The sequence below is a fragment of the Manis pentadactyla genome, chromosome 12 (genome assembly GCF_030020395.1).
Source record: "Manis pentadactyla isolate mManPen7 chromosome 12, mManPen7.hap1, whole genome shotgun sequence".
NCBI lineage: Eukaryota > Metazoa > Chordata > Mammalia > Pholidota > Manidae > Manis > Manis pentadactyla.
This window is the reverse complement of record NC_080030.1, coordinates 39,795,235-39,822,842: the sequence shown is the minus strand read 5'-3', so window position 1 is coordinate 39,822,842 and position 27,608 is coordinate 39,795,235. Positions and strand designations below refer to the sequence as shown.

The 27,608-nt window shown below is 45.1% G+C and overlaps 2 protein-coding genes across 9 annotated transcripts in view; both read left to right on the top strand.

Moving 5' to 3' along the window:
* The window catches only part of SCAF8 (SR-related CTD associated factor 8), a 196,476-nt gene extending 185,224 nt beyond the window's left edge, over positions 1-11,252 (top strand). For 2 of the 7 annotated variants that reach the window (XR_005025062.2, XR_005025058.2), the window contains exon 23: positions 9,661-11,246. The gene's annotated coding sequence lies outside the window, so the exon portion shown is untranslated. Of the gene's footprint in view, positions 1-2,473; positions 4,881-5,047; positions 6,068-9,660 lie in introns of those variants that run through there. The other 5 variants (XR_005025063.2, XR_008992720.1, XR_005025059.2 and 2 more) reach the window with 5 other exon arrangements.
* A 7,152-nt stretch (positions 11,253-18,404) lies between these two features.
* Positions 18,405-27,608, top strand: part of TIAM2 (TIAM Rac1 associated GEF 2) — a 217,273-nt gene continuing 208,069 nt past the window's right edge. The window contains exon 1 of one of the 2 annotated variants that reach the window (XM_057489076.1): positions 18,405-18,544. The gene's annotated coding sequence lies outside the window, so the exon portion shown is untranslated. The remainder of the gene's footprint in view (positions 18,545-27,608) is intronic. The other variant, XM_057489077.1, reaches the window with a different exon arrangement.

The window sequence follows — 27,608 nt, the reverse complement described above, 5'->3', positions numbered from 1 at the left end:
ACTCAGGATATTCCTTAATGCCACTCTTCTGTGACTCTGTTTTGTGTAAGGATAATGCAAATCTCCAATGATTAGGGAATATTATCGTCCCCTCACTGTTTTCCTTAAACCCTGCTGTGAAGCTTAATGGCACAAACCAGTATGAAGTTTGGAAAGTCTGTGTGTTCGTCATTGGTGTTTAATTAAAATACACTGAGCCTTGCAGAAACTTGTGGTTTAGAGTAATGGAAAATTTAGGGAATCATAAACATAGCCTGATCCCAGGAAGAAAGGTCAGATTTCCTCTGAATTTCTTGCCTTGTTTCCTCCCAGACTTGTAGTTGACTCCTTAAACATATGAATTATCTAATAAAGTATTAATCAAGTTTATAATTACAAATATCTGGTATTTACTTATACAGGGGCATTATCCAAATGTTCACACTATTTCACATTCCTTTGTATTGGGTTAGTTTATAAATACTACCTACTATGTGCAAAGCAAATGGGAGGTGCTAGGGATACAGTTGTTAGTTAGACTAGACTGGCCTGGCTCCTTCCCTCATGGAGCTTCTTAGTCTGTGTGGTATCCCTTGGTCTTCCCATCATGTCAGGAGCATGACAATTAGTTTGGTCTTAAGAAGTGAACTTGACTTTCACCAAGCATCAAATACTCAAGAAAAATAAATGATTTTGCACACAGAACTTGCCACCGGCATACCAGTACATATAGTTGCATATGCATCTCTCCTAATGATGATATCACAGTGTTCTTCAAAGCCTGATATACACGTTCCTCCCACTTGTCAAGCTGCCTTCCAGCAGTCAGTGGAGCTTTCCGGGCATGTTGTTGGGAGGTGGGTCTTGGCTGAACTAAGACACTTTAGAACAGGGTTTCTCAGTGTGCAATTTCTGTATCCAGATCATCTGGATGTGTCTGTAAAAATTCATATACATTAGATTCGCTCTAGGCCCTCAGATTTAGAATCTCAGGAGTTGGGGTCAGAAACATGCATTTCTAACAGGTACTCCCCATTCATTTTTGTGCAAAGTAAAATTTAAGAACATTTTTTCTGAGGTGGTGTTGTCAAAATCAATGCAGAAGTAGTCAACCAATTGGTCAAACCAAACAAATTCAATGTCTGAAGTAGGTCTATGATATGTTTTACTTGGCATCTTATGGTTCCTTCCCACCAAAGCAATATATAATGATATGATATCATTTATGTTCAACTGACTGTGCTAAGGGCCCTTTTTAAGTTATTTGATTCCTCATCTACAAATGGAGGGTTGGATTTAATGATCCCTAAGGACCTTTTTAGTTACCATCAACAGGTACCTGCAATGGCAATGGTGGCCAGGATTTCTATCCTTTCCTGTTCATAACACCCTCTCACATACTTCATGAACATTGGCCACCAGGAGATTAAAGGCAGAGAGAAAGAAGAAATAGGATTAGCACACAGAAACGCTGAGTGAATTATGCCTTCAGACTCTAATTATGTTCCTCTTCCTATGAGTAACATTCTCTCTTCTTTTAAATAGTGATTGAGTTCATCATCTTTGAGTCATTCATTCATTTATTAACTCATTTGTTGAACACTTAAGAGTGCCCAGTATATGCCAGGACACGGCCACGTGTTGAAGATGTTAGACATGCACAGTTTGATATCACATGGTTTTCCATCTAGTAAAATCAGTACATTTTTCTCCAAATAGACTATTGACACCATTTTCAATTCTAGGCTCCTCCTCCTTCTGAAAGAATGATGTGGAAAATAGTTTTAAAACATTAAAAAAAAAAGACTAAGGGTATTTTTTTGCAACAAATCAAATTGTTCAAATTTCAAACCTGCATTTTTCAAAGACAAGTCCTTCACAGTCATATATGACTTTTGCCTACATGAGTAAACAAACAAAACTTACAGCTGTGTCCTATGTTTTAGCCTTTCCCATTGTTCATAATTCCCAAGAACAAGTGGAATTTTTTAAAGTTTTGAATTGCTAGCAACAGAGACGCGCATGCTTATTTTACATCTTCTATCTACTATGTAAGTGTATACTGATTCATTTCCTATTTTTGTAAATAACTTTCAGAGGATGACAGTAAATCTTCAGAAGGTGGTAGGTGAAGACCCTTCCTTTCAAAAGAATATTTCAAATTACTTTTCCCCTAATTACATCGGAACATTTTTAAAGACAAAGTTCATGAAAGGATTACCGTATTTCAAAAATTCTTGCTCTGTTGATGCAATTTAAATGTTGTGAACAAAGAGGTTACCTGTATTTAAGAGCTTCCACCAAATCTTTGATTTACTGGGATGAAAGAGGTATTTGGATTTTCTTTGTGATCAATTTTGCATGTAGGAGAGAACTCCTTCCTGAGGTTGCTTTGCTCAACTATTGCTCATCTCACACAATTTGAACAGATTTTTATTAAGGTTTACAGGTGAATCACCACAAAGATTATGCAAACTTTTTTTTTTTTCCCCAGGAAGACATCAACAGACCCTGCTTGTTTTGTGTGAAGAGGCCTTGAGTGAGTGTTGGAAGGGGAGGCTCCCTCCTCTGTTCCAGATGTGAGCTGGCATTGTGTGCCCAGCCTCCTGCTTAGCTTCAAAAGATCCCTCTGGGCTTCCCGTGTTTCCATCAGAGAAACCTCATCTGGCTTGATTACTAAGTTAAAGTGACGCTGAAGATTGTTTTTACTTCATCGTTTGCATAAAATAACACCCAACCTTTTTGCACTGTGGGTTTAAGGGCAGGCTGACCCACCACGTGACTGCGAGGGGCGGGAGCTCCTCCCATCCAACGGGGCAGCCAGAAGTACTTTTTCCTATAGGCTGGGCAGAAATGTGAACTGACAATTAACGTCCAATGACAAACTGTCGTGTCTGTGAAGAAGAAAAACCACGGCTGCAGCAAGACGCAGCCCTCAGCCCCCGGGCGTGGAGGCTCCGTGCAGGCCGCGCGAGAGAGCCTGCTTTTGGCGCTCCTTGGAGCGCGTTATTACACGTTTCCTGTTTCTGATTCAGGCCTTGCAGAGAATTTCCTATCAAACGGAAATCTTGACTGCTCTTTGCTGGTGCATTCTCACTATGGGGTAATGGCTGATTTCATGTAATGGAGGAAGCTTTTCCAGAAGAGACTAAAACCAGACCGCTGGACAAAGTCGGCGAGCATGTGTTGGGGGGATGCTTTGGTACAGAGGGCACAGTTGCATCTTATTTTTATCAATGCCTCACACTTCCCTAGAGAAACGCAACAACCTCCATCTGCTGTGCAGCATGATTTTTAAAAGATGGCCCAGGCCAGTTTATTTTTATATTGAAAACTCGCATCCCTCAAACCTTTGAGAATTCTCAGAATTCCATTTATAGAATACATTACATGATTATTACATGTAACACCAATGATACTTTTGGAAATTTTGATATTGAAACACTGATAATGTTAACATTTAAAAAATCGTGTGCCTGTCACAGGCAGGGCACTGGTCTACACACCACGAGTAACTTCCCGTGACAGCCCAGTGAGGGAGGACGGCGCCCACTCAACATGTGAGGAGACTGAGGCCACAGGGAGATGAAGAAATTTCTCCAAAGTCAAGCAGCTAGAAAGTAAAGGAAGCAGAATTCCTGTCAGCTCCATTCGACTCCAAGGCTCAAGGTCTTAATGAGCTTCTGCCATTTTACTTCACTGTAAAAGGTACAAATATCTACTTTGGTTAATGGTTGACTAGGCAAGTGAGGACAGCTTTTGCACACAGAGCCCATGTTTTTATTTTAACTGGCACTTTTCTGGTCGCATATCCAATGTTCCCCATTTCCTTAGCAAGGACGTGAGCGGAGATGCTAAACACAGGCTGTTTACTTGTCCTCTTATTTGAAATGTTCTCTACTCCTAGTGTCTGATATCCTTGTCACCTTCTTTCCATAACTGCTGAGTCAAGAGCTACATTTGTCCCTTTCATTAAAATAACGTATATATATTTTTGGAGAAATTGGAAAACAAAGCTGCACAAAGACAGTATTAGGAATGTATTATGAGTGAGATTGTATTGCAGAATTAAACTTCACGAAATACAGTCTAGTTTCCTGTTTTCCCTTTGATTGAGGTTCTGGATTAGGCTTTGATATTTTACAAAGTATTCTCATGCCTTTTCTAATGGCGACTGAAACACGTTCAGATAGAGGCATGCCAGTCGGGCATCAAGCTAAGGCTGTAGCTGTTTGGAGGCTTCGTGGCAAAGCCTGATGGGGAGCGGATGACTCTGAACCCCTGGGCTGGGCTTGTTTGCTCCCCTCTTGGCTGATAGGATGCTGAGTATTAGGTTTAGCTGCTCCCTCTTCTTTCCCTGGCCCCCAAAATGGCCTGGAGTGGGATCAGCCTTATACTTATCATCCTCTGGAGTGGAATTTCCTCTAAGGTGGGAACCATGTTTTATATTTCAGGCACTTGTGCTGTCCTCGGCTCAGAGCACACACGTGTGAGTTGGTGAAAGAATAAGCATGCGCTAATTGAGCAAATGGGAGATGCAATGCCTCTGGTTCTCAGTATCCTACTATTTTTGTGAACATGTTGCAGTAGAGGAATGTTTCAGCTCACAGTTGGGAACCCAGACTTTCAAAAAAGCTTCAGTAAAGGAATTGGAAACTTAGAAGTTTTCCAAGAAAAGGATTTCTTCATAAATAACTCGAAAATGTTGCTCGAACTGGAGTCCTTCTGGTGTTTTCCCCATTACCAAATTCTTGGTGCTTTAAGCTGGTGCTGAATCTGTCACCCTTGCTTGAAAAGTTGGAGCCCCGAGCAAGAGCCATGCTGGCGTGGGTGCCAAACTCAGGAGAGCCCGATGCCTAAATATAAATATCGAGACACAAATATCAAAGTTAACTGAGGAAACTTGTGTCAAGTTCAACAAATCATGTATGAGAGTAAACATATGGTAATGACATCGAAGTCATTTTTTTCGTGGCTTAAAAAGAAAATTACTAATTTTGTAGAGAATACCATATCCCATAATCATCTGTGAAACTAGTCCTACCCATTTTGTTTTTCTTTCAAACAGGAAAGTGGTGTGATGGGTCTCTGCATGCTGGACATGGTCTACATGGCAACAAAGATTCATGGAAGCACCAGGGCCCAGGAGGGGCTGTAAGACCACCCCCGCAGTCTTTTCCAGATCTTGCATGTGGTGCCTGGGGACACCAGGCTGAGGTGTGGCCCATCAGGGGACGTCCTACAGCCAGCTGTAACTTTCAGATTATATTCATTGATATCTAGATCCAAGATCTTTCCTCCCCATCCAAGGCAGGACTCTGAAAAGTGTTGGCTCTCAGCCCAGCTCTGCTGTGTCATTATAGAAGAGGTCACCGATTTGAAAATTCAGTCTGACTATTGGAACATTATAAAGTGGAAGTGAAATTTCCCCTCTGCCCTTTCTACTACTGTGACCTCTCCTGCAGCCAGACAGGATCATTACGCTCTGCATGTCCTCTTCCTGTGACATGAATCACTGCCTGTCTGTGAGGTGCACATCTCATCCCGTCTTTGACAGCTTTGACTGGTTCTGTTTGCACAGGTTTCCCTTAGCCCTTGCTTTGGGGGACAGGAGACTTGGAGTTGAATCCTGGCTTCACTACTTCTACAAGCCACGACCACAGGACAAGCTAATTCTCTCCCTTAGATTTAGTTTTCTCATCTGCAAAACGGGGAGAATAATGTTTCTACCTCCATGGGTTGATTTGACAATTAAATGAGATAGCACACATGAGAGGCTTGGCATGATGCCAGGTACCCTGCACCAACCCGATAAATGCCATCTGTCACCACTAGTAATGATACCCTCGTGTAGGCCCAAGAGCTGATGCTGGGTCTTTCCTCATCAGGGGGAAATTCTGAGTACTCAGTCTGGCTCTGCCCGTGCAGCTAAGGCCTGAGGTCCCTTTTGCAGGGTCCCAGCTTGGGACCACAGCCTCGCAGTGGTGTCACCACTTTCTGCCACTTGTCCATATCACAGAGTGGGTGTGATGTGCCAATAGGTTTATGTAATGAAGCCTCCAGTTGCTTGCATGTGACAGGTTCTTAACATTAAAGAGATCTGACAAACCTCAAGCTCTCCTGTCCTTCTTTCCCCATCCTCATCCCCTCTGGAGGTTAGGAAGGAAAGACGTGCTGTTATTCATCCGACAGCGAATACATCCAAGCAATAACTTTGCACAAGAGAGCAGGCCCAGCTGTGGCATTTAGAAAGGAGCTTGCGGCACCTGCCTTTCAGGACTTGACAGTCTCTGCCACCAAGATGGGGCATGGTATCAAATGCAGCTGGCAACACCAGTGAGGTTCTTAGTGGCAGGGAGTGGTACAAAGAGAAATAAGGAAGGGAGAGGAAAGGTCAGGGTGGCTGGAGGGCTCAGGTCTGGGAGTGGTGGCCCTCAGTCTCAAGGATTCTCTGCAAACTGCTATCTTTGTGTTCTTCGTGTTGAAGAAAAGGACGCTGTCAGTGCAAATCTGTTTTCCAGCATTGAATAATTCCTTTGTTGGTTGACTCTGGTGGAAATTAAGGAAGATTCATACCAAATTAAAACAAGCAAAAATGGAAGCAAGTTCCAGAAGGTGGGGTGTTTATGAATCTCATGTTGAGATGTTCATTTTAAAACTGATCACCATGAGCAGGACTTCCCTGCAGACAAACATTTTCTAGTCTAATTAGACCCCGAAAGCAATTCCAGGCTTAGTAATGTTTATATCCTGTTTTACATGGAGTTGATGCACTAAAAGTACAATTCTAACTTTCAGTGTCAAGAGTTTACATGAGAAATGTTTATGTTAATATTTTTACTAAAGTTGCATGAATACAGGGGTCCCAAGGGCTATGGGATGGGGACTTCCAAAGGCTCCAAAGTAGGGGGACTATTCCCCAAGGTAAGGCACAGAGCCAGGCTGAAAATGGCCCCGTAGACTGGAAGAGGCCTCCAGGCTAAGACAAGGCAGACACAGCCTATGGAGTCCTCTCGATGGGAACCACAGTGCGGCTGGTGTTAGCCGCGTTTACTGCAGAGACCAAGGGTGATGCCCAGGTCCAGGCAAGATGGACCCAGGGAAGACTAAGGAGACCGTGCCAGTCAGATGTCCTTCACATAGGCTGGCTCTGCCCTTGCTGTTAAGTTGCCCTACCTCCAGCCTCCTCCTTATTTCACATCCAAAGAGAAGAAAAGGAACAGGGAACCATGGGGGACCTCTGAATTAACAAAATAATGTCCAAATAGGACCAGTTTTAAGTTGGAAGGGACTGAGTTTCTTTGGTGGTGAGATCTGGTATCCCACCACTGCTATGTGTTGAGCTGTGTCTCCTCAAAAGACAGGTTGAGGTCCTAACTCCTGGTACCTGTGAATGTGACCTTATTTGAAATGGGGTCTTTGAGGATGTAACCAAGTTCAGGTCATTAGGGAGGGTCCTAATCCAATATGACAGGTGTCCCTGTGAGAAGAGGAAAAAAGACACAGACAGAGAGACCCACAGGGAGGACGCCTGCAATGGCAGAGGCAGAAGTTGGAGGAATGCGGCTCCAAGACACGGAACACCAAGGATCATAGGCAACCGCCAGGAGCTGAGAAAGACATGGAACAGACTCTCCCCTGGAACCTTGATAACATCGTGCCTCTGCTGACACTGAGTTCCGACTTCTAGCCTCCAGAACTATGAGAGAATACATTTCTGTTGTTTAAAGTTTGTGGCCATTTGTTAAAGGAGCCCTGGCAAACAAATACAGCTCCTAACAGGAAATGGGGGCTGGTCATCTAAGTCAAATTCAGCTATGGAGAAGGAGATACAGTTCGATTTCTGTACCTGTCCTCATGTTTTACATCAAGCTCAGGCTTTTAGCCTGTACTTACCTCACAAGGGTAACCTTTCCTATCACATCCGGATCCAGGTGAGCCTACGTCCTCCATGTGCAGATCTGCCCCTCTCCACAGGGTTCCCCGAGTTCACATCCAGCGTCCCTGCCTCACGTGCATCAATATCGCAAGTGCTGGGAGACTTTGGTTTTCTAGTTCTTGTCGCATTAAGCGAGCCTAACTGGGCTTGAGTAAGAGTCTAGACGGATGGGGAAACAGATGCAGTTTACAACTGTGTGTACTTTGCAGTAAAAAATAACTGGGATCAGGAAAGGAGTTACTGAAATTACTCAGTGCAGTTACAGTATTTTCTCCTATCAATGTGAAGCAGCAGGGTCAATCTGTTGGGATGATTAAAGGGCTCTGGGGCGGCCTCCTCAGTGAAAGTGCCCTCATTACTTATATGAATGTCTGAGACTCCACCATGTATTCTCTTCCTTGGGCTCTCAAAGGCATCGTCAAATTTTCAATTAAAACATAAATATCCCCTGAGGGAGTTCACAGTTTAAGCTCTAAGCAACAGCCAATGGTTGTTTATTGTGTGATTTCTGTGCTGATACCTACAGGAGATACTGAGGGTGGAATAAGGAAGGTCAAGGCCAGCTTCCCAGTTTGGCCAGTGGTGAGGTCATCGCAATAACTGACAGCCACAGTCAGTGAACATCCACGTGGTAACAAGGACAATTAACTTGGAAGTCTTGAACTGTATTTTCAAAATAGGAGTTCATTAATAAATCAGAGTCCTGTCTGTCTTCCCATGTAACTGGTGGTCAGGCCCATCCACTTTGGGTCAGCTGGTCACTAGCTCTGTGATCATGGGCAGGCTGTGTATCCTTTTAAAGCCCCAGGTTACCCCCATCTATGAAATGGGACAATAGTGTTACCTACCTCAATAGGTGGCTACAAGATACAATTGAAGCAAATTATCAAAGGCACTGAGTCCCTGGCTTGGCACAGAATAAACACTCAACATCAGTCTGTGAATTTTCTCTCCCTAAGTTAGTATATAGTTGAGGTTCTTTATGCAGTTCTTAGGTTTGGGCTAAAATCATTTGTGTTGTTTCACAGAGTGATCCGGGGCTGTGTTATTAATAGAAATCCAGCTCTCAAGTCTGTTAAAGAACAGTAAAGCCCCACGTTGGGCAGAGCCCACTCTGGGCCACATGTTATGTATTTTTCATGTTTGTAAATATGGCAAAGTAAATGAAGCATTTGGGTAAAAGAAATCCTGCAGTTGTTTTTACTTGTGTAACGGTACTAACTGCATGCTATACAAACACCAACTCATTTAGTCCCCATATGATTCCAGCAGTAAGTTCCATTATGACCCCTTATACATGATGGAACTGAGGCACTGGGGGGAAGTCCTTTCCTGAGGTCACTAAGCAAGGATGAGGAGTGGGGCCAGGATGTAAGCCAGACATTCTGACTCCAGTGCGGCTGTTAATTGTTAATACTGTGCTGTGAGTGTGCATGAATACGTGTACATATGCACGTGGACACACACACACACACACACACACACACACAGAAGCTTCTCCTCCTAGTCTGTTTACATCACTTCCCTTGCAAATGTCTGAGGGTCAGAGCTGCAGGGACATCTCCTAGTGTAAGCACCCCTGGGATGGTGGAGAGTGCTATGGCCAGGGAAGGAAGGGGGCTGGACTGTTGGGAGAGAGGAGCCCCTGCTAACTGTGCCGTATTTTCTGGGGGGCAGAGAGGGTTAGGAAGAGTTGCCATGGCTGAAGAGTTCTGACCACATCCCTTTACCTCCGCCCTCAGATGAAGAAGCCGACCGACCTGAGACAGTGAGGAAGAGTTATCAGCAGCCAGCTCTCAGATGAATGGGGAAACGAGGAAAAAGGAGATTTCCAGAACCCAGATACGTCAAACATGGTAACAGAGGAGCCTACTCAGACAGAGGGAAAGAAGGATGAGATTCCTGCCTGTGGAAGCCAAGCGTTCAGTTGCCACATCACCGAGCAGGGCTTTGCAAAATGTGCGTGCACAGCATGAGGCGAACGCAGCTCCACGGGAAGCAGACACCCCCTCGGCCTGGGGGCAGCCCTGGAGTGCTGCTGACGGTCCAGGTCCTGGGTCAGCACAGTCACAGTGACGCCCCCGCCTGCGGTCCGCTGTCTAGTTAGGGAGTGGATGATGGGAGAGGACAGTCGTGACGTTACGGAAGCACAGAGTTGGTCCCACCCCGACAGCCCCTGGATGATGTTGGCATTGTGCCAGGTCCCCAAAGTGAGGGGCCGCCAGGAGTTTGGGGCGATTATTTGGGCAGAATTGATGGGCTTGGTCGTGGAACAAGAGAGGTTTGCAAACTCTTTTGGGAGTAACACAGAGAAGCCTGGAGACCAGCTGGTGGTAGAACCCAAGTGGTTTGGGCCCTGGGGCTGCTGGCTGAGGCAGGGAGCAGGTCTGAGGGAGCCAGAGTCTGGGGAGGCGCCAGGATGGTGGGGTGGGTTGCATTAAGGCCTGGGCCCTGGGGAATCATTCTCTCTTGGATTTTTTTTTTTTTGGTCTTCCCACTAGTATTTTTGTAGTGATGAAACTGTTGGATTGGACATGAAATAGGAACAAAATGTAACTTTCTGTGGGGGTAGCAGGTGGGGAAGAGCTGGAGGGGTGGTGGGCTGTGAGGCTGTGGACTGCGTGGGTGACTCGCAGGCTTACTGCTTGTTCATTTACTTATTTTTAGCAGGCCCTGGTAGACGTTCAGGCTGATGGCCGTCTCCCAGTCCCCTCAGTCATCCCTCTGCTCACCTGGCCCTTGGGACAATGCTGGGAGACACAGAAGTCCCACTAGTGCCTCCTCCGGATGGCTTGCTTCTCATGACCTCATCGCAGCCAAAAGGAGATGCAGTTCTCAACCACTTCCTTCTGCAGTAGGTCAGCTTGGAATGCCCTGGCATCTCGGGGTGAGCAGGTAGCAGGAGGGGCACTGCTGGTTGATAAGAATATGCATCAAGGGTGGGTGCACTTCTCAGCTGCCTTTCAGGTTGAGGTAGGACTCTGCACCAGTTAATCATATCCTCTTATGGAAAACTGTACTTTCACAAATGAATTTTCTCGAACATGTGACAAATTGGATCAACTTATTTAAAAGGATTCTAAATTGCTGTATACATTCTCTTACGGCATTGCTGGCTGGGAGTCTATATTTGCAGATGACAGACAGAGAAGGATGGTCTGTGGGGTGAGAGGTAAAAAGTATAGCAGCCCCTGCCCTGGGCTTCTGTTTAGTCTCCTGTTCTCAGGGCTGCTTGTTTAAAATAAGCTATCTGTTTTTATTAGGGAATTCCACAAGGGGAGGTGTGTGTGCTGAGACTCTCATTCCAATGACATGGAATAATAAAGTATGCAAACACAGTGCCCCAACCCTTCTTGGGAGACGGGGATGGAAGGTGGGGATGAGGAAGGCAGCAGATTATTCCAGAGGCTTAAAGAGTAGACGGCTCTGTTTTCTTTCTTCTTTTCACTTCCACAAAAATGGTAAAATATAAATATTTTTAAAGTTCTTCACACAATAGCTGGGAAAAATTGTGGACAGAAAAATTTCATTAATCCTGTAATTTTGGGCAACCACTCAGGTGTTGATAGTAGTTCTATAATAATCCAGAAGAGGAAATATTAATGTCAAAAATGATATTTGATTTTTTAAAATGGAAACCTGTTTTTTATAGTGTAATGATACAAATCTAACTTCTTATAGAAAGGTTATATATAGTCCTCTAGAAAAGTAGCTCTAATTTAAAAGCCTGAAGTTTGGATTTTAAAGCTTATGGCTTATAGCTTCTAATTAGAAGGTTTGGATAAAAAAACAAACAGCTGAAAAGTTCAGGGTATTATTGCTCTAACTTAAGACAATAGAGATTCATTAATTCACCTGTTAATTCAGTAAGTACTTATATTATGTACTCGACACAAAGCTTGAAAACAAGATTTTTTTTCCTGTATGACACCATTTCTCCATTCTGTCTATCACTAAAGATTATAAATTCTTTTTTTAAAAAATGCAATAGTAAAAGGCTGTTAAAAGGATCATAAGTCTGACATGCAAATATATCTATTGCATATACACATAAATAGCTGATATATGTGACTCCTTTGATAAATACTATAATTGTTATGTGATACCCTAAGACATTCTTTTTTCTGTTGAGATACATTGGACTAAGAAGAAATTGGCAAGCACAAAATCTGAGCTCAGGGTCAGGTTTTAGCTCACTTAATGCCTCAGCTTTGAAACCAAAACCTCAAAATTATGTATCATCCCGAAATTATAACTTTTTGAGGGGGTATAAAACAGTGAATATGTACCTATTCAACTGCACACCAGTATACCTCACCAGACTTCACAGCTCTGCTTAGGTGGAGAAAGCTGCTAGTTCTAACATGCAGGTGGAAGTCCACTCTCTAGGTAAGTTAATTTAAAAAATCACTTCCTTTTGCACGTCCCGTCCATCACCAGATGGCTCCACACCAACAATCCTCAACCTCAAGTGTGGCTTAAGCTATCTTTGTCAGCAAACAGAAATACAGCGGGTTTTTCTTTCTTCCAACCCACTTAGAATTGTGTCCTCCAAACCCCAGAGTTCAATACTTCCCATAAGAAGCAGCAATGGCACTTATGTAACAGAAAATTAGGGAAGCTGGGATGTTGGGTGGGACTGATTGTCCGTAATGAATAGTGTTGGGAGGAAGCCGAAGGAATTCAGGGGGAGTCCAACCAGAGAGGGTGCCGTGAACTCCAGGAGCAAGTTCGGTGGGATGAGGGGACTGAGAAAGGGGAACGTAGGGCCGTAAATGTGCGCTCATATTCTGTATGTTTTGCATTTCATGTAAAGCTTTGTGTTGACTGGACATCTTTAAGGTGTATAACAGTATAATAGGTACTTTATTTTGAATCAAAAAATATTAGCTTCTACATTTTCAGATACACTTATCAGACTAACTTTATCAATTGCGAGAAATGAAACAGACTTAAAATAACATCAGCTTTATCATCTTACAACGTCACAGGCAATTTTTTTAAAGGATGTATCTTTTGAGGGTGAGGTCCGTTGTTCAGTCTTTCACCACGTCTTGGAGGACGTCTGCATATGAGTTAGTTACACAGGAGCCAGATTCAAAACTCACTCACCAATGTCAGCGTGCCCGCTGCCCAGGGGGCCGGGGACCTTGTCTCCCCTTTGGAGATGCCAGAAATGCTCCAGCTCGGGGACGGAGTCAGGACAGCATTCCCCCTGGCCAAAGGGACGTCTTCTATGCTTGTAATCCTACCAGGAAGCCTTCCATTTTGCAGTATTCCTTCAAAGATACAGAAGTTACCTCAAGAGACTTGTCATTGGGAAGGGAAACTGATCTAATGAACCGAAGAACACATGCCCCACGACTGCCTCTCAGCTGCACACCGTTCCCACATGCAAGTGTGTGTACAGAGCAACAGAGCGGGACTCCGGAGCTTCAGGTCAAGCGCGGCTTTTTGGAGGTGTGATTCCAGGCCTTACGCCTTTCGTTTTCCAGAAGTGTGAAAAAAATGCAGTGGGATGAATCGCGCAGGCTCCCGAGCAGCTCGTTGACAGACCCGCTTGTATTTGGCCGAGCGACCTTCGGAAGAGAGAGACGCGGCCTCCCTCTAGAAGGCTCGACCTCTCTGCCGTTAGCCTGACCCACTGGCAGAGGTGCCCGCCTGTGCTGGAGCGACAGCGGGACCTGACTCAGCGCGGCCTCTGCCTGTCCTCCAGCTCCCGGGGCACTGGGAGGGGGGCTGCGTGTAGCCTGCGAACGTTCTGGGCGTGAAGTAATAGAAAAGCACTTAGGGGAAGCAACCATTGCTAGAATCCTCATTTTCGCCCACAAACAGGCTGTAAAACTGCATTTGTGCTCCGTGGAGATAGGTATTTAAGTGCAGTCATTGCCGACTGGTATTGCCACGGTGTGCATGTGTTTTACATCATTTCTGTAGCTGGTGGAGCTCAGGCTGAGGCAGAATTAACTGCACAGGAAGACTGTCTTCCTTCAGGTGCCGGGAAAGAGGAGAGGGCAAAAACCACAACCTAAAAAAAAAAAATCTTCCACAAGGGGGAAAGATGTTCTAAGAAAACTCTTCTCATGTAGGAACTCAGGGGCAGGATGATTTGTTTGTTGAAGCCATTGGCTCAGTGTCCTGCTTCCGTAAAGTCCAGCAAAGGACTGGAAAGACTTCGGAAACAAAATTCAATCCCTCAAACATATTCTATGTGTCAGAAAATATACTCGGTTTCCGGGATAAAGAGATGAATCGGGCATGATCCTTTCCTTCAAGGAAATTAGATTCCAGTCATTTAAGTATGAAGATTCTGTAAGAGAATATGACAAAGGAGTCATTCCTAGGGGTTACAGCTCTTATTATGTCTAACTTTCCAGAAAATAATAGGATACTGTAGCTGAACAGTGTTGATGGCTATGAAGGGAGTGGGTGGTGAGGAAAGTGGTGCTGCCTTTTTTAAGCCTTTGGGCTGTTCCTGGCTGTGTCTGTCAGGCTGGAAACTGATGTTTAACTTTGGGAGTGGATTTGCTTTAACTGGGCCTTTGGTTGTTCTACTGGGAAGCTGATCCTGGTTTATAATGAAGAAACCAGCATAACTGGCAGGTTGTCCCCACCTCCCTGGCTCCCCTTCTTGGTTCTCTTTGCTGATCCAACCCCACCTCGTTAGAGCTCTCTCTTCATCCACTGTCTTACCCCGGGCATGCCAGCCATGCTGAGGGTTGTATACTTTATTTCTGCATGCCAGGTGTTTCTCAGCATACATCTCCAGGTCCGACTTCTGCTCTGAACACTAGTCTTGAATACTCTCCCCATATCCCTCCCAAATGTCCCCTTCAGTCTGTTCTCAACCTGCAGCTAGACTGCTGTTTAAAACCCTTCAGAGGGTTTTCATTGTTCAAAGGATAAAATCCAAAATTCTTAACATGCCTACAAGAGCATGCATGACTGACTCTTATTTGCTTCTTTGGCCTCATCCCTGTCTTTCTGTCCTTTCTCCCTTTCTTCAGAAGGGCCTAGCTCTTTCCCACCTCACAGCCTCAAATTAAATCCCCTTTATCTGGAATTTCCAATTCAGTCATCCTTCAGAGTTCAGCTAACATGTTGTCTTCTCAGGGGGCCCTCTCTAGTCCCTTAGAGCCATATTAACTCTCCTTATTATATGCTCTGCATCTTTAGCAGTGACATAAAAAAACTGTTTGTAAAATTATTTGCTTACTATCTATCTCCTGCAGACTAACAATTACACAGATTACATCCCCACTGCCTGGTAAGGAGCCAGGTGCTGAATAGATGCTATACAAATGGACAAATAAATGAGTGAGTTTAGGTACTGGGAGGCTAGGTTTCTTTTCCTGACATAATGTGATTGTTTATCTTTACTGTAGACAGAGCTGCATCAGCAGATTACTTACTTATTTTATTAAGGTATCATTGATATACAATCTTATGAAGGTTTCACATGAGCAACATTGTGGTTACAACATTCACCCATGTTATCAAGTCCGCCCACGCCCCATTGCAGTCACTGTCCATCAGCCTAGTAAGATGCTATTGAGTCTTGTCTTCTCTGTGCTATACTTCCTTTCCCGTGACCCCCCTACATTATGTGTGCCAATCATAATGTCCCTTAATCCCCTTCTCCCTTCCTCCCCACTCACCCTCCCCACCCCCTTCCCTTTGGTAACCGCTAGTCTCTTCTTGGAGTCTGTGAATCTGCTGCTGTTTTGTTCCTTCAGTTTTGCTTTGTTGTTATACACCACAAATGAGGGAAGTCATTTGGTACTTGTCTTTCTCCGCCTGGCTTGTTTCACTGAGCGTAATACCCTCTAGCTCCATCCATGTTGTTCAGCAGATTATTTTTAATTTAATGGAGTGGAACTAAGAGTGAGAATGCAGAGAAGCTTCGCTCTCGCTAGACCCTGGTGGCACTGCAGCCCAGTCTCTGGTGTGGCTAAGGAGAGAGAGGCCCTGTAGGGAGCTCTGTGGACTGTTTCTCATTTTTGGGACAATTATTTGGTTTTAACTGTTTTCTTTTTCCTTCTGTAATTCCCTTCTATTTCCCCAAGCCTTCTGTTAAAATTTCTGACCCTCACAACTTGGAGTCTATGCCTTCACTCGGGGCAAAACTGTAGGAGAAACTGCTAAGAGACAACTTGCAGCCCAGGGAGTGGCACCAGGAACCAAACGGCCAGCAGGGAGAGACTTGCAGAAATGACAGTGTTCGTCTGCATTGTGCAGGCATGTTGTAGGAGGGGAAACTGGACAGTGCCTGGACTTTCTGAGGTTACAAAGTGTACCAGTTATGGACTCATTGCCTGGCAGCTCCAAACTCATACTTTTTTGCCTTCTCTGCAAAAATGAATCTGGGCCCTTTATATGATTTCCTTTGCCAGCTAGCTGGTTAAGCTTTGTCAGTAGAGGGTGTGGGAGAGACACTGTGGCAGCAGGAGTCCTACCTGCTGGTTGCCATGCTCTTGCTCAGCTGGCTTCTTTATTTTGTGTGGTTTCTTCTGTGGCAGGATACTGCAGCGCAGGGCAGCCAGCAGTACCCAGTGGCCAACAGCAATTTGGGTGGTTTTGAGGTGACCAGCTTTACTCAGTCTCTGGAGGGTAGATTATCAGCAAGCTTCAGAGGGTGGATCTCCAGCAAATCCACTGCCGTGGTATCCCTGTGATTTGTCACCATTAGTGAGCCGTGGCCGAGCCCTCCCGCCAGAGTCTGGGGCTCAGCCTGGGGGAGGGGATGCTCACCCTTGGGTGCTCTGCCTCAGCCCTAGGGGTAGTGGCTGTTCCTTAAATCCTTACATCTGCTATTCCTATTTTGAGTTCTCTTTACTTACTGGTCAATTTCTTGTTGCTCCAAATCCTGTAGTGGTTAACAATTCTTAATATTAAACTTTCACTGTTTAATAGCTGTGTGGTTTCTTCACCCTGATTGGACCTTGACTAATACACATGGGATAGGGGCTCAGATTCTGATTACTTGACCTTTAAGGGAAGGGGTCCCTAAAAGACTGGGGGAGTTGGAGACATTTGGGTTATGAGTTTTTCAAACCCATGTAATGAACATATTCCTTGTATAACCAGAAAAAATAAATAAAACATTTGAAAACAGTGTAGAAAAATGCCATACAAGAAGCAAGGGGGAAAACATACAATAAAGACCCCAGTGTGGTTAGGTCTGTGGCAGAAATAAGCAATTTGCTAAGGGGGGGAAGCTCCTTAGAGGAAGTGATGCTTGAATTGAGTGCTGAAGGGTGTGTGTGTGAGGGGGGTGTGCATTTTCCCAGGCAGAGTCCAGGGTGCACCTGCAGAGAGGGCCAGGGAGAGCCTCCCTAGTGGCAAGGGGTCAGTCACCAGCTCAGTGTGTGCAGGGCCTGTGGTGGCGGAAGGGGAGAGCCAGGTCTGTCTGATCAGAGCAGACCCTCGGGCTCCATTGAAAAACTGTGGGTGTGTGTGGGAGATGACTCTGTTTCTTTTAGGCTGTGGGCAGCTGTGAGGATCTTCCTCACTCATCCCCACCATCTCCAGCCATCTCGGAGCTTAACATACTCAGGGCCCTGGCCGTCCTGCTGTGAAATGCATATCCGGCCTGTGTACAAGGCCGCATTTCCCACCTGGCTGCTCCCAGCCAATGACTGGGATAGATAATGGAAACAAGGCACGTGGGTTCCCAGGAGAAGTGGGGCACCTAGAATGGGTAACTAATGGAGTGGACTTACTGATGAACTTGCTTAGTCTGCAGGGAAGTTAGGGCTGCTTCCCTCCCTCCTTAACTGGGGTCAGATGTGCGTCAAGCCTGGCCCCCTTGCACCCCTTGCCATGTCGTCCCAGAGCCCCTTCCCCTAAGGAAATGCTTCCACATCTAGTCCCGTCTCGGCGCCTGCTCCTCGTAGGAGCCACGGGCCACAGTACAGCACGCGTGTAGTAGGCACGGACCAGGCACAGGCCATCCTCATCCCCCCTCTCCGGGGATGGCCCCGGAAAGGCAGGGGCAGAGACTGCAGGCACACGGCCTCATTCCTGCCCCTGAGCGCCCCCTGCTCGGCCTCCGGCCCGCTGGCTCTCCAGGGTCTGAGAAGTCCCGCAGCTTCTCCGTCGGGAAGTCCGAGCCCTCCCGGACTCTCGGGGCTCCACTCCAGCGCTCCCCTCTCTCCTCGGGAAGGGAAGGGAGTAGCAGCGTCTCCTGCCCGCTCCTGGCCCGGGGCGCACCCCGGACCCGCCTCGCAGCAGCGGCCCCGCCTCGCAGCAGCGGCCCCGCGGAGGGCACTGGGCCTCCCTGACACCGCCTCCGCGCTGGCGGGCGGCGCGCCGACCCCCGGGGGGCTCCCTTGGCGTGTGCTGGGCTCGGTTTCCGCGAGCTGGGCCGTCCCACCGACAGCGCCGGGGGCGCGGGCGGGGCGGGGCGGCGGGGCGGGGCCGGGGCCGGGGGAAGGGGCCGCGCTCTTGGCGCCGCGGGCGCGACGCGCAGGACGAGGGGCAGCGCGGCCGCCCAGGCTCCCCGCCCGCAGCGACCCCCGCCACTCCCCGGCCCGGCGCCGCCTGGCGTCCCGCGGGGCCCCGCGCGGGGGGACGGCCGTGTCGCCGGGCGGAGGCTCGTGCCCCGTGCCCGACGCGCCCGCCAAGGTAAGGGAGCAGCGGGGTGGCGGGGGGCGGGCGCCGGGCCCCTTCCCCGGGCGCGGCTTCCCCCACTGGCCCCGGCCCGCCTGCTCGCCGCTTTGTCTCCCGCGTCCTGGTTCCCATCCCGGGCGGTGAGCCGGGAGTCGCGGCAGCGGCGCGCAGGGCGCCCCGGCCCCACGGGGTGCAGCGCCCCGGGCGCTTCGGTCTGCGCAGCCGGGCCGGGCGGAGGAGGCACTTCCCAGCGCTCTGCCGCGAGGGGCCGGTGCCCCCGCGGCGCCCAGCCAGGGCCTCCCGCGCCCCGGGTTTCCCCTGAGCCGTGGGAGGTTCGGGCAGCCGAGCCCGCGGCGGCCGCTCCGCCTGCAGAGGCGCGCGGTGCGGGCGAAGCCCGGGGGCCGGCCGGTGGGCGCCGGGAGCAGGGAGCGGGGCCCCGCCCGACTTGCTCCGGGGGGGCCGAGGGGCCAGGTTTCTGGGACAGCCGACACGCTGTGTCCCAAAGGATCTTATTGACCAAAAGCAGTTTAGGAAGAAAAGAGCCCATTCTTGCCGCAATGGCCTGTTGACAGCGCCGTAAAGGGGCGGGAGGAAGATTGCACGGCGTTAGTTTATCTTGAAGAAACGGTGAAACTTAATATTGGTGCGCTTCCAAGCCACGTCTTACCTTTTTAAATACCGAAGTAGAGTAACTTTCTTTAATTGGGGAGAGGGGGAGGCTACTGGGTCCTGAAGATAGTTTCATTCTCGGGAAGGCTTTCCTGCCTTTCCTCTGGAGTGGCCTGTGAGAGGTGGCCTGGTGACACTTGAAATCTTCTAGGCAGCCTTGGGTCGTGGTAAGACCTTTATTTACTATGTGGCGACGTTCTTGGGGTTCTCTTTTCAGGCTTGTTCCCCCCTTTTGTCCCCTGTTCCTCAAAAGCTGCTGACATAATTATTTTAACGGATAGCACCTGGCTATCTCCAATTGCCTCTCCAGTAGTTTAAGCCGGAGTGTCTCCACGTTTTTAATAAGTCTTCCAAGTTTCTTACAGGTGCAGACCATATGCTATGTATTTTTCAGGCCTAGGCTCTGAATAAAAAGTGGGCTTAGAATTTGAGCGTGACCAACAGAACTTGTGTATATACGCACTTGAAAATATTTCCTGATATTCTGTACGATTTTTATGTTCCTGAAATGAAGTGTCAAGATTGGTGTAGTTTTAAAGGCACTTTTCTTTTCCATTGTGGAATTTACCTGCTCAGTTTGTAGGATAAGACTTGTTTTAGGGTATTGGAGATTTTTGTGATTGGTAAATGTAGAAAATATGGCAAAGTATAATGCAAGAAAAGTTTATTATTTACAGTGGCAAAACAAGCCCCTTATTAATGATCTCACATTCAGGTTTCAACACCTTCACATGCCACATAAGATGCTTCATAAGCTTGCCCCTGCCTGTCTTTTCAGTCTCTTCTGACTATTCCCAGGTCTCCCTCCTTCTCCCCCTATAGACACAGGCACATACTCACTGCCAGACACATCAGACTACTTCCAAGTTGTCATTTCCAGACCTCTATCTGGAATGAATGAACATTGGCTTATGCTGTTCTTACTCCACTTTCCATCTGTTGATTACCCACAATTCATTCATGCGTCAGTCAAATACCATCTCTAGGAGTCTTTCCTTTCCCATTATCTCTGGCAGTTCAGCTCTTTCTCCTTTAGTAGTCAATGCTGCTACTAGAACATGATTTCTGTTTTTACACCTCTGGCCATGCCACCTGGTATAGTTGGGCAAGTTGTCACTGTATAAGGTCATTCTGTCCAATGGACAAGTGGAGGCTGAAATCCAGTTTGCTTTCATTTGTCCAACTCCCTGGTGCACTTCTTTCCACTGGACAGGGGCACCTTTTGTAATTCACCCAAAGGAACAGTAACAGGCTAGACCCTGCCTCAGTCTCTCCCTGCTAGTGTACTCAGCACCCATCACAGAGACTGATGCAGCAGGACCTCAATAATGTTCCTTGAATGAGTGAGAAAAGAAAGGAGTATTTCTCCTGAATTATAGAAAGAAACCAGAGTTTGGGAGCAGATTTCTCCTTTAAGTCAGTATAGAGCAGTGTGCTTTACTTGCTCTATCTCATGTCTAGCTGTTCAGGTGATTCTTAGACAGATGTCTTCTGTTTGATTGCAGGGAAGAATCTGGGAATGTGAATTCATGAGTGGGTATCAGAGATATGTGCCAACATGTGTTTGGCCTCCACAGCTAACTACCTTTCAAGACACTAAGGTTTGCAGGTCCAGTCGTGATTTGCTGAGAGAGATAAGTGTGTACGAATCTTGAAAGTAAGGCCATTAAGAGCTTTGCTAGCACTAACATGTGTTAATAAATTGGATGAAGAGCCATTTCATGTACAAGAACTTAAGTCATCCTTATGTGACATATTGCAGAATTAAACTAAGAAAAGAAGGCTTTGAATGTGATTTATTTAGGTTCTCCAATGAGATCAGCATTTAAGATCACAATTTATACATGAAAAATGTTGGGGCAATTTGCAAGCTCAATTGGCTAGAAGATTCTTTAAAAATGCTCCAAATATGTATTAATTTAAAAAGTCTAAGAGTTTGTGGGGGCAATCCAGAGGCATTTCCCCAAGTACAGTCAATACATGAATCATCTAATAAAAATATATAAAATTGTGGTATAAAATCATATACTTGTAAATGTTGAAAGAATTTGCCAGTTGTATGGAATCCTAGAATCTCGAGAATTCATAGCCTAGAATAACTTTCAAGATAATATGGACCAATTTTCCCATTTTATGGGCAAGCAAACTTAGCACCAGGAACTTGTCCAAGGGCTACGGAGCTTATGTAGGAGTGTAATATGCTGTCAGATTTTCTGGCTTTTTTTCATTGCTTTATTTATTGAGGGGCCTTTAAAAACAGCCTTCTGTACCTTCCATCATTGGCTTCAGTTGGGAAATCTTGAAGGTGTAGACTAATTATAATTTTTCAGGGACAGGGAAGATCCCAGCTGCAAACATGATCCCCTGTGCAAAATAGGCACATGATAAATGTTTGCTGACTAAAGGAATAAATGAATGAGCGAGTCAATAGCTTACTTGAAATCACTATTGGATACAGCACAAACCAAAGTCCTTTAGAGTCCATGATAGTGGAATTTGGCCTTCATATTCCTTAAGTGCAATAAAAGTGTTGGACAAAACTTATGGAAGAGAACGGTAGGAATTGTTTTCCATAAAAGAATCCAGAACTTCTGGCAGAAAGGCATCCTAGAAAAACTCAGGATTTGGGATTAGTAGGTCTGTCCAAAAACTAGCCTTGATTCTGCAAGCCTTAAATGTCACCAGCCTCAGTTTCTTCCTGTGAGGAGAAACTTAAGTCTTTCTTAGAGTTGTTAGAAGGGTTGAAAGAGCTCACATGCTTTGTGAAGGCACTTTGCAAGCTTTGGAACACCAAATGGTAACAAGGTGAATGAGAATCTGTGGCTGGAAGTGCCTGCCAGGCACTGTGCAGGGCTCCCTGTGTGCATCGTCCTTTTTATTCCTCTGAAGAGAGTAGCAGGGCTTTGGCACAATGAAGAGGAAACTGAAGCCTAACAATGGCCCCTCCACACTAAACAGCTATTTAGGGAGTCCCTATAATGTATCACATAATCAGATGTGAACTTCAGAAAGAGAGAACTTCAAGCAGAGAAGAAAGGCAAGTGATGTTCAGTGACATAAAAGGAAATCATTTTACTTTTAGGCAGAGGAATGATTTGCATTTTAGACTGGCCCCTCTTTAGACTGGGTGACTGGATTTAGGAAGCAAGGCTGGCAGGAAGAGGGCCAGGTGTAATGGTGCAGTGGTGATAGAGTCGTGGAGACAGACAAGGGGAAAGAGTCCTGAGCTATAAAGAACGTGGAATAGACTTGGTGAGTCGAAGAATGTGGAGGGCACTGGGTATTATGTCCAATAAGGATGTTCACTGATCTCAGCAACGCAGAAGGAGAAGGCTGGGGACCTGTGAGGGCCGCTTACCCCAAGTTCACAGTTAACAAACTTAAAAAACTGAAATTTGACTCAGGTCTGTCTGATTCTATGTTCCTCTCTTCCATCCTGTCTCCACTGTTAGCATGTCTGTGATTGTAAATGAATCAGCATTTTAATACAAAGCTAGAATTTAATACAAGCTAGAATTCAAAAGCTTTTGTTTTTATGAGTTAGCTGTTCAGAATTTTAAGAAAGAACAGAAAGTGCCCGGTCTGAGGCCCTTCTAGAGACTAGGCCAGTAGATATGGGCTGGTGCCCTGAGGAGGTCCCCTGCCGGGAGCGTGTGATGTATTTCCTATCTTGGATTCCGTCTGGCTGGAGATCCAGCCCACTCCTCTCCAAGCATTCTGTCCAGCTGGAAATCAGTCGGCTTTGTTTCCATTTATGAGGTTTGTAGATTGAGTAACAGAATCTGGACTTCAGCTTTCATTGTGTTTTCATGGTGTTGGGTTACAAGGTTTCTTTTAAATTCAGGATTAGATTTTGAATGTGTCTCAGACATGGTTTTTCAAGAGTTCCCATAACTAAGTGATTCCTTTGCATTGAGAGCAGGATATAAAACTAAAATTTTGAAAATTCTCTTGTCATTAGATGTTTGGGAAATGCAGAAAGTAAATAAGCTTGCAAATCTTCCCTTAAACTGGTAAAAGTTGAGGATTCCCATTACCTTTAAAATATAATAATGGGTTTTAGTGCAATATGTTATTTTAAAAATAAATGGATTTTTTTTTTTGTGTGTGTGTGTGTCTAGTAAAGAGCATTCTGTGCCTCAGAATTTTCATCTCTCACAGGAGGGTGACAGCAGTGCTTTCTTCAAAGAAGGTTGTTTTGAGAATTGAAAAATTAATGAACGAATGAACAGAATATGGTTTGAACTCCGCCTGCCACCGGGAAAGAGCTCAGGAAGTGTTACCGGTTCCTGACCCTATGTTGTGATTTGGCCATCTCAGGCTCTGCTAAGTAAGGATGTTCCACAGGCCAGAGCTTGGATTGGTGTGGCAAAGTGCAGGCCATGCTCCTTCCTTCTTTCATTCCTTTGCACACCGTTCTGTCTTTGCACTCTCTGTCGTTCCCCTTGATGGTTCTTCCCTGTTTGTCCAACTCCCTGTTGTCATCTGTTGAGACTCAGCGAGACCCTCCCTCTGAGTGTGCAGCGCTCTTGTGCACGTCCAGGCACCATATTAGCCATTATGTCTGTAGGACGACATGTAGCTGTTGTTGACGTCTCTGTCACACAGCACTGCTTTGCTTATGTCCCTTCGTACCCCTCCCAGGCTCAGCGTGGTACTGTAGTGGATGCTCTTAAGTGGTGGTTGTTAGAATGTGTAAAGTGTTCATTGAAGTTGTTTTTGAAGGTAGTAGGATTACGAAGTGAGTGACCCTTTGCCAGATATTAGACTTTTCAAATGGACTTCATCAGTAATGAAGTACTAAAAAATTTTCCTCCACCTTTCCTAAGTGGAAGAGTAGCAGTCATTCGACTGGGTATTAAAAGACCCAGGTTCTGGCCCGGAATACACCTTTTACTCATTTGGCAACTCAATTGAACATTTGAGGGCCTTAGCTTCCTCAGGGGGAAAATAAAATTGTTCTCTGATGGTCCTCAGTGTCTTCTGGCAGCTGAGGCATCACATTCTCATCACATTAACTATCCTCTTCAGGCCTCACACTTGGGTTGTGACTTATAAAATAATCATATTGACCCTTAGCACTCTGGTTGGCCATGAGCTGGTTTAAGGTGGATTTTACTGTACTTTCAAAAGAGGGCATTTATACATATGAACAGGAATAGAGGAAGAACATGTCTGGAATACATTAAAATGAATTAAGTTATCATTTGTGTTGGTGCATTTGAAACTCCTGGAATCAATGCCTACCTGAAGCTTTGATGCACATTGGCCATATTAGGAACTAAAATACTTTCCCATTTAACTGATGCATTTTGAACTTTCCCTCTGGAAAACCCTTATCATCCTATGACACTAGTTATCTGTAATAACTTTATCTTCACAAATGTCTATTGAATTTCTTTTTGGGAAGCACCCTGCATATCATGTGGGCAAATAAGTTCATTTTATGTAAGACTTAGAAAAAAAGAAATCAGAAATACCACTGACTGGTGCCATTCATTATACAGTTGACCCTTGATCAATGTGGGGGTTGGGGTGCTGACCCCCATGCAGTCAGAAATTCATGTATAATTTTTGACTCCCCAGTAATGTAAGTGCCAAGAGCCTACCATCAGAAGCTTTCCTAATAACACAAACAGTCAACTCACACATATTTTGTATATGTATTATATGCTGTATTCTTGCAATAAAGTAAGCTAGAGAAAATATATTTTTTCAAATTGTCTCAAAGTTCCAAAAATCTTCCCTATATAGTTATTGAAAAAAAGAAATCTGCATGTAAGTGGAGCCATGCAGTTCAAACCTGTTATTCAAGGGTTGAGTGTATATGCATCCAGCCCCTATAAGCAGGACACTTCTTAAAGATTTTCTTCTGTATCAGAATTTGTTGTTGAATCTGAAGGGCACTGGTTTTCTCAGTCCTCTGGGTTCATATCAGAAATAATCCTTCTGAAGCTTCCTTGATCCTTTTCTAACCCTCATTTTTCCTTGGAAGTCACCACTCTGCCCTCACCGCTCTAAGGCCCATCTTCTAAATGGCTGTGCTGCCCACACAGTGGTGGTATATGTGTCTGCATCCTTTCCCTCTCTCAATCGGATTCCTTATCAACTACACAAAGATGATCAGTCCACAAACTTTGCTATTTGTGATGTTTTGGGACACATATGACTTCTGTCAGTGTCTTCACTTTTCTCCATTCTGATAGGCAACAAAGGCTGAACTATTTGAAAGATCCTTGCACGTGCTTGATTGAATTGTTCTTGGTATTTGTCCAGTCAGAGGTAATAATCTAGGCAGCCAGCATGCCATACTGGGAAAAGACTGGAGCTCTGGGCTGTGCATAGATTTAAGAGGCCTGGGTTTTGGGCAGTTTACCAAAAATAGCTGTGTGATCTTGAACAAACCATGGTATTCTCTCTGAACAACAGAAAAATAACATCTTGAAGAAACCATGGCATTTCTTAATTTGTGGCTTAGGTGGCCAGGGGTGTCATGTTGGACTGTATGACCTTTAGGACTGGTCCTTTCAGCTATAAAACTCAGTGATTCTATGCAGCGATAGAATGTAAGAACACAGAAGAAAAAAATTATTAAGACTTTAAAAGTAGTATATTTGTAATGTGCTATTACGCTCATTGGCATTGGGGCATTACTAGATGATGGGTAACTACCACCCAACACTAGCAAGGAGGGCAGGGCTGGTGAACGTGTTGGGTCTTGGTGCATCCAGAAGGAGTTAGTAAACATTGCCTGTAGTCTTGGGAGCTATGGGTAACATGAATTTAAAGGCCTCTGGAACTGGGTGTAGGGGAATTCAGTGTTGGAGAATTCAGGTGGAGATATGGAGAGCCAGGTAGGTTTGAAATGTATGTAAACAAAGTAGCCACATAAAAAGTGTGTAGAACAACAGGCACACACCTGATCATCTACATTTGCTCTCTTACAACACTAAGTTTTCTACCTTTATCTTACATCTACCTACCACTTCAGCATTTTATTAAAAAATAATAATAATAATAATAAAGGGAGAAATGTGGGATCCACATATAAATCAAGTATAAAAATCAAACTAATATTCATATTTGACCTGATTGTTTATAGTTCATAATGTGTGATCAAAACCGAAAGTTTCTGTGATGACTGCCCTTGCACTGTTCACCATGTAAGAACTTATTCACTATGTAAGAATTTGTTCACCATGTAAGAACTTGTTCGTTGTGCTTCAGATGATTGGAGACTGATGAGAATTAGGCTTGGGGTGGATTAATGATTGTGCATTGAGTCCCCTATACAGAATTTTATTGTTGTTAACAACCATTTGATCAATAAATATAAGATATGCCCGCTCAAAAAAAAAAAAAGTGTGTAGAACAAAGTACTACATAGAGAACAGGATAGATCAAAGTAACTATGTAGAACACATGTAGAACAAAGGAGCCACATTGGGCCCAAGGTAGAGCTACTGGGAGAATGTTGGTAAAATGATAACACTGCTGAGTCTTAAAATGTCAGACTGTAAAGATGAGTCAGAAGATCAAAAGAGAATTGAGAGATAATGATCAAGTCTTGTTGCCTTCTCTTACTGGTAGAGAACCTGAAGCCAGCGAAGGGCGTTCTCAAAGTTGAGTTTGCCTAAACATCATTTTGGGAGCCTGTTAAAATGCAGATTCCTGAAACTCACTCTGAGATGATGATTCTGGATGTCTAGGATGCTTTTTATTTTATTTTTATTCCCCCCCAACCCCAGTCTTTATTTTTTTTCCCAAGTTATAAAACATTGGTTATATTGGTTTTTTTTTTTTTTTTGCTACCCAGAAATCTCAAATTTTAAAATATTGCGGAATGATCATCACTGTAAGTCCAGTCAACAACCATCACCACACATAGTTAGAAAATCTTTTTCTCATGAGAACTTTCAAGACGTGTTCTCCTGGTTACATTCAAATATGCGATACAGTATTATTAACTGTAGTCACCATGCTGTATATTACATCCTCATTAACTGGAAATATGTTATGTCCCATTTACCCAGAAAGTTCAATTTTGATGCAGTGTGACATGTCCCTCTTTTCCTTTGTGGCTTTTGCTGGGTGTGCCATCTTGACAAAAGTCTTTACTGCTGCAAGAACATGAATATATGCTTAGATGTATTTTATCAAATACAGTAGGTGTTGCTGGTGGCTTTTTTATTGTATTTTGAGAAACTGTCCTTTGGGTGAGATTTGCCCTGTAGGACACTCAGCTTGGAGAGGAAGCTTCCAGAACCAGACCTGGGTCTCTTTCCCATATTTCCCCCTGCATGATGCCCATCTGCAACGGCTCTTACAGGATTGTGAGGACCTAGCCATGTTAGCTAATTTGCCAGAGATGGGCAAGAGATTTGGAAGTTATCCACATGTAAATGCAGTA